Source organism: Haemaphysalis longicornis, unplaced genomic scaffold (assembly GCF_048455015.1).
Source record: "Haemaphysalis longicornis isolate Haplotype H1 unplaced genomic scaffold, Haemaphysalis longicornis Haplotype H1 scaffold_7, whole genome shotgun sequence".
NCBI lineage: Eukaryota > Metazoa > Arthropoda > Arachnida > Ixodida > Ixodidae > Haemaphysalis > Haemaphysalis longicornis.
This window is the reverse complement of record NW_027526422.1, coordinates 31608870-31615207: the sequence shown is the minus strand read 5'-3', so window position 1 is coordinate 31615207 and position 6338 is coordinate 31608870. Positions and strand designations below refer to the sequence as shown.

Sequence of the window (6338 nt, the reverse complement as noted above, 5' to 3'; positions counted from 1 at the left end):
CAACTTTACACAATGTGTTTCACAAAATGATGGTGATGATAAGTGAAGGCACATGAAGCGCCTCAAGAAAAAAAAAAAAAAAAACGCTTCCCGTGGTGTGAGTCAAACCTGGGTGCCTGGCACCCACGACGTCTATCTGATTGCGCCAATCCGAAACGGTCGAAGCAGTTTGGGTTTTGGACTTCGACTTTGACTCAGGTTGCATGCGAGAAAGCTTCGTGTCTTAACCTTCTTTCTTTTAAGAAAGGGGGCTTTGATTTTTTCTGAGGCTGTTCTTGCCGCTTCCATAAACGTCGTCTAAAGTTTCCTGATAAGAGAGCTTACATTCATGTTTCTCTACCGCTTGTGTGTTTCTTTTTTGTTCCTCGTACAGACGATATTCCGCAAAATTCTCCTGAGGCGGAACTGTCAGCTTTGCCCATTTCATGCCCGTTTAAAAGCGTCCATTGCGAGCGAGCCCTGATTGGCTGAAAGCAGACCACCTTGATGGGACGCAGAATAACAAGGCGCCTCGTCGGTTTCTGCGCATGCCATTGGTCATAGGCCCCGCCAGTGCAACTACGTCACGATTGAAATGGACGCGAAGTGGACACTTTTGAAACGGACACGACTCGGAATGGCGCTTTCGGAGTCGCTTCTGGGACCTTGCAGCAGATCCTATCGGAGATTGGCAACCTCGTGATCTTTGGACCCGATGAGGTCGAAGTCATCCATACATAGGCCTCAATAAACCTCGCCATATCTGGTAAGGTTGAGGTGAGCGTAGAGGCTCCTTGACGTGAGAAATTCTGCCCTCAACTTCAGCCGACGAGTTAGAGGTTGAGTTGGGTTGAAATTGGATTTTACATTAAAGTGGCGTCTAAAACCACGACCCAGACTACAGCGCAGAAAAACACACACGTGGACAAGAAATGGACATACACAGCTGGGTGACAGCGCTGTCCTTCCCCTTGTGTGTGTTTTTCTGCACAGTAACCTGAGTCATGTTAAACCAACCAACCCAAACTTCAACCTTACTATGTCTAAGATCAGTACGCGGAGTGTTCATGGGGGTAACACTATGCGACTGTTACTGCGTATCACGCTGAAAAAAAAAACGCCCTTCATGCAAATGTCGTCTAAATTTGCGTCACAATTTCTCATATTTAGCTGCGGTATTAGGCATGAAAGACCCTTTGCAGTGCCCAAACCATGCATATCCAAACTGTTACGTATGCGTACGTGCGCGCGTATGCTTGCATCTTCAGCACGGCACACGAAAAAATTAGCTGGAGATCACAATACTCCCAATGTGATATTTGGGTGCAGCAGCAGTGCGCTGAGGCAGCACTCACTCGTGGATTCTCTCGACGGCAGCGATGAGGAGCCTCTGCGTCGGCGGCGCGAGGTGGGTCTCAGGAAGGGACCGCGCCCCGCGACTTACCATCGTCACGCGCGCTCCCCTCACGTTTTCGCCAGCGTCGCGCAGACGAGCTCGCATGAGCACAACATACTGACCCCCCCCCTCCTCCGCCTCCCACCATCCTTCACCGCACACTTTCGGAGAGCGCTCGCGCAAAGACCTGCTCTCGCCGGCACGGCGAACCGCCCTCCCCTCCCAATTTCGCGACACTCTCCTTTTTTTGCTTTCTTTCATCGCTCGCTTTTTCTTTCACTCGTCGGTCCAGCCATCGTTCGCTCGGTCACGACGACGGCGACGCGGCTCAGCCCACGAACGGGCGACAAAGGGCTGCGCCCTGAAATAAACCCCACCATTCTTTGAGTCAGGCGGCGGCTCTGTGTAATTCACCAGTTACTCTTTCTTTGATTACTCACAGACACGGGGGTGCCCCTGCACCAGGGACTTATGGAACCCTCGTTGATTTATGTCCGAGGGCATGCTCTTGTATTAAACAAATCGCACAACAACGTTTGATTACAGAATTGCCATTTTTTAGTCGGTAAATCCTAGCGTTGGTCATCCCGCCCATCATTGACGTCATTTCTAATTTTCTATTGGGAACCACAACCCACCTTAACCTTAAAGGGGCACTGACACAAAATTTTGAAGGCGAGATAACTTCGGAGATAGATTGGTGGGAACACATATACATCATCTGCAAAATATCAGCGGTGAATACAGCCTAGAACATATTTAAAATCAATTTTGAAGTGTGCGAAACGCAACCGAGCTGCCAGCAGCGGACCACGCGCAAGTGTAAATAAACAACATCCAAACACGTCACGAGTTTGTGTTTGCCGCTTCCGCACTGCCGGCTCGCCGCTCCAATCGGAGGGCCGGAGGGCGGAGCTTCTGCTCTCGAGAACGAACGACCCGGTCGTTGGCGGCGGAGGCGCCGTGATTTCGTCAGCTCATCGGGCAGCTGGCCGCGACCGAAGTTCTACAGCGATTCCAGGCACTCTGTTTCTATTACTGTTTATTACCATTGGATGCGGAAACGCGCCGGAGGCACGAAAAGCCCACTGAGCAAGCCGCACGGTCGCTGTGTAGGCGGCGGCCACGGCCGCGAAGTGGCCCACGCCGGCGCAGGTAGCTCGAGTGATAGCTTGTTACCGCTGCACGAAATTGTCCCCAAGTCCCGACCATAGTGGCTTACATGAGAAAGGAGTTAATGATGCCATGGCGGGTTGCATTAAAAATTGTCATCTGCACCGCTTACGAGAGCGGCACTCGAATATCCGCCGCAGTGCTAAGCCGAACACATCTGTAGGCGGACCTGTAGGCAGACCGGCCGGCTGCTCCCAGCGCGCGTCTTGCCACCCACCGTCTCGAGCGTCGCGCGTCGCGCGTTAGCCGCGGTAGCATTTGCACTCGCAGCGCCTGCGTCACATCCACGGTCGCTTTTTAATTAGGCGCCTTACGAGATCAGTACGGGGGGGCATTCGCAGAAACTGCCGTCGATGCGGATTCGACAGTGCTACGGCGGCTCTGCTCTGTAACTGTGATATCCCTCCGATGGTCACGTGGTCAGCTTTGTTCACACAAAATCCACTAAATCCATCGTTTCGCGGCACTCGCTGAAACCGAAACTGCGACTGGCCGCATTGAAAATGCCTCTAATTAAACAACCGTCGCACGCTGAAGCAAATGAGGTTTCTACAGGTTATAAGTAGGTCACTAGCCACTTATCGCAAAAAAAAAAAAAAACAAGATGCAAAATTTTTGTGTCAGTGCCCCTTTAAAGAAGCCCTGACACGAAAATTTTATGTTACACTTTTATTGCTTTTATCGATGCTTAATGGCCTGGCAAACCTGAAACAGCACTTCAAAAACTTCAGCGCGCGATAGTTAATTATACTGAACGGCCTGAAAATCGTTTGTTTCAAATTCCCGCGCTTTCATCCCGAACGGCGCATATGACAGAATCCCGGCCTGACCTCACCGCTTTGTGCGGACGTCACCGGCGCCCGCTTGAGAGGGTGGTGCACCCGCTCGCCGCTCGTGGGGCCGCGCGCGTGAAGTGACGTCACGAGTTTTTGACGAGCGCTGTCGCGTCACTTTTTTTTGGCTTCACGGGGTGATGTCACGCTGATCTCCATTTGCTGAGTGCCGCTCCGCGTGCTGCTCCGTCGGCGCGATAAATGATATCCAATTGAACTATGTTCTTCGCGTCTCAGGCCGCTCATATTTCAGGCAGGGTATTCTGTTGAGTGAAGGAAGCAACTGTGCAATAATATTAACGCCGAAAATTGGTGTCAGTGCTCCTTTAACAGCACTAAGATATGCCGTAAGAAATAAAATGGGCACAAACAAGCGTTTGATCTGTCTCTTTGTCTCTTGTGGATTGCCTCTTCGTACCAAGTCGCCTAAACCCCAATTTTCCTGCCTCACTAGGCCTTATACCTACAAACCCACCGCGGTGGCTCAGTGGCTAAGGCGTTGCCGCTGCTGTGCACGAGATCGCGGGTTCAATTCCCGACCGCGGCGGCCGCTTTTCTGATGGAGGCGAAAAGCAAAAACGCCCGTGTGTACTGGATTTCGGCGCACGTTAAAGATCCCCAGGTGGTCAAAATTAATCCGGATCCCTCCACTACAGCGCGCCTCATCGCCTGCGCTGCGTCGGAGCGTTCAATGAACCTTATACCTACAACCTCACCTCAAACCGACTTAACACCAACCGTAAGCATGTCGATCAGAACCTCAAGTTTAATCCGAAGCTACCCTCTGAGATGCATTATACACTCCGCTCATGTGAAACCTACACTTTGTGGGAATCGTGGAGAACCGCGACCTGCGATCCCGAGCCAGCGCGCGCTTCGGGAGAGACGCTTGTGCGCTGGAACCGGTCCGGCGCTCCGCTGGTTCGTCGGCGTCCCCCGAGAGATGGCGCCACCGATGTGTGCGGGGATAGGCGCGCGGGCGCGGGCGCGGGCGGCGCGAGCGTGCGCGCCCGGGAGAAGGAAAGTCTCGTCGGAGACCCGGTCGGGGCGAGATCGGCGGAACGCGGCGGTGATGGATACTTGTGTCTCAGGTGGGAGCTTTGTTTGTCGCGCGCCGTGAGGGCCTGCCTCCCGTTCGCGGTCACGACCCGGACGGCGTGATTCGTGAACGCCGTCGAGCCCTGTGCTCGCATGCTTTGGGATTCCCCAAATAAACGGCTGTGCTTCGGCACTACTGTCTACTGTGTTCTCGTATCGGCGAACCTCGCTGGGCTGCCGTAGCCATGGGAGCCCGCGTGGTTGACACGCCGGGAGCTAGCGTGGTGGCTTACGCCAGGACTGGCTAAGGCCCCCGAGGAACCCCTCATATATCCCACATGGCGCCCAACGTGGGGCTCGTATTCGGACGAATTCGAGGTTGCTAGCTCTCCGAGAAATGCGTTGCTGCAGTCGTAGCCCGCTACCCTTTGTCCGGAAGACTTCGGACGAAACGCCTCGCGCCAGTCGGTTGCAGGCAGACAGTTATGATGCCCGATACAGCCGTGACGGCAAATGCGTAAACCTTCCTACACGCACCAGGCGGTGAGTCAGTAGGATACCTCCGAGCACCGCAGTCGCGGCCCGCTTGCGAGACGGGAGGTGCGTAGGCCTTGTTCCAACATGGCGGCGGGTCGCCTTCCTCGTAGCGCCGTCCCCGCGCAGTCGCGCCGGCGGCGCCGGTTGAAGTTTCCCCCAGGCGCGGCGGACACTACCGAGCGAGGGTGCGGTGTTTGGGAGTTCGCAAGCCGCACGATGAGCCCGCCGCTACTGCGCTTCGAGTCCGAGGCGGAGTGTTTGCCGATTTGACGCCTGACAAAGAGCGAGGGGGATCGCTGAAGAATCAGTCTCCTCTCGCTGTGGGGGGAAGCGGGAGCAATGGGACCGTTGTCTCCGCGCTTCCGGAGTGCGTGCGTCTCGATGCCGTGAAGTCTCCGCTTGAGATTGCGTTTAGGCAGTAAGAGCTTCGCGCGGCTCGGCAGCGGGCTCGTTGGTCGCGAGAGATCGCCAGTCTTAGTAAGAGACGGACTCTCAGGCGACCTATACCGGTGATGTGCGCCCGTAAGCCGCTGGTATTGCGGTTGGCGCTGGCTCTACGGCAGCTTGTATTGCTGCGAGTGAGTTGCAGGAGCCCGCCTGCTTGATGCTGACGCTGCTTTGCCGACCAACGCACCAGGCCGAAATAGCTCGGACGGGCGTTTCGATGCCGACAACCCGTAATAGTCAGGCGAGCTGCCTCCAGGCGGGGGTGGCGGCTGGAGCACAGTTGCCGGACTCGTGATTCCGCGAGCAAGCGAACGTGCAAGGGGGAGTCCCCTCGGGCATCTTTGTTACCCTATTTGGCGAGATCGTCGATAAAGGTTTCCGGCCAGTCACAGGAGATTGCGGAGTCCCGCTGCTCCCCACTTCAAGTTCGGGAATCGTTTAAACTGGACGGTGAGAGCGAGACCTGCAGCATACCGATACCACCGGGAGCCACGCCAGTCACCACTGCCACGGACAGCGAGGATGGCCTGCTGAACCACCGGCGGGGCCGAGCGCGGTTCGTGGAGCTGCTACTCCAGTTGCTGCTCCGGCCTGCCGGGCGGCAGCCAACCGTTCGGGAGGACCTGCGGCCGAAGCGGCCACGGAACCCAGGAGGCGGCGGTATCTGGCGCCTACGCGAGCGGCGCGAGCCTTCGGGCAGCCGCAGTGGGCGCGGCCGTTCCTGTTGCCGCCTCGAGCTGGGAGTGGGGGTCGCATCATGGCGCGACCCCTGCGTTCGTCGGCTGCGGCTGCAGCTACCCCCGGGCCTGCCAACCTGCTGTGCTGCCCAACCGCGAGAGACTTGGAACCATTGCAATGTGTTTGCGGGTTTGTGAGGCGAGCATCGCGACGGCGGCATCGTGTGGCGAACTTTGGTGTGGAGTGGCGTTCGGTGG

The 6338-nt window shown here is 56.0% G+C and overlaps 1 protein-coding gene across 1 annotated transcript in view; it reads left to right on the top strand.

Annotated features, from left to right (window-relative positions):
• LOC144145095 (dehydrogenase/reductase SDR family member 7-like) overlaps positions 1-6338 on the top strand; it is a 54082-nt gene that overhangs the window by 195 nt on the left and 47549 nt on the right. The window lies entirely within an intron of this gene.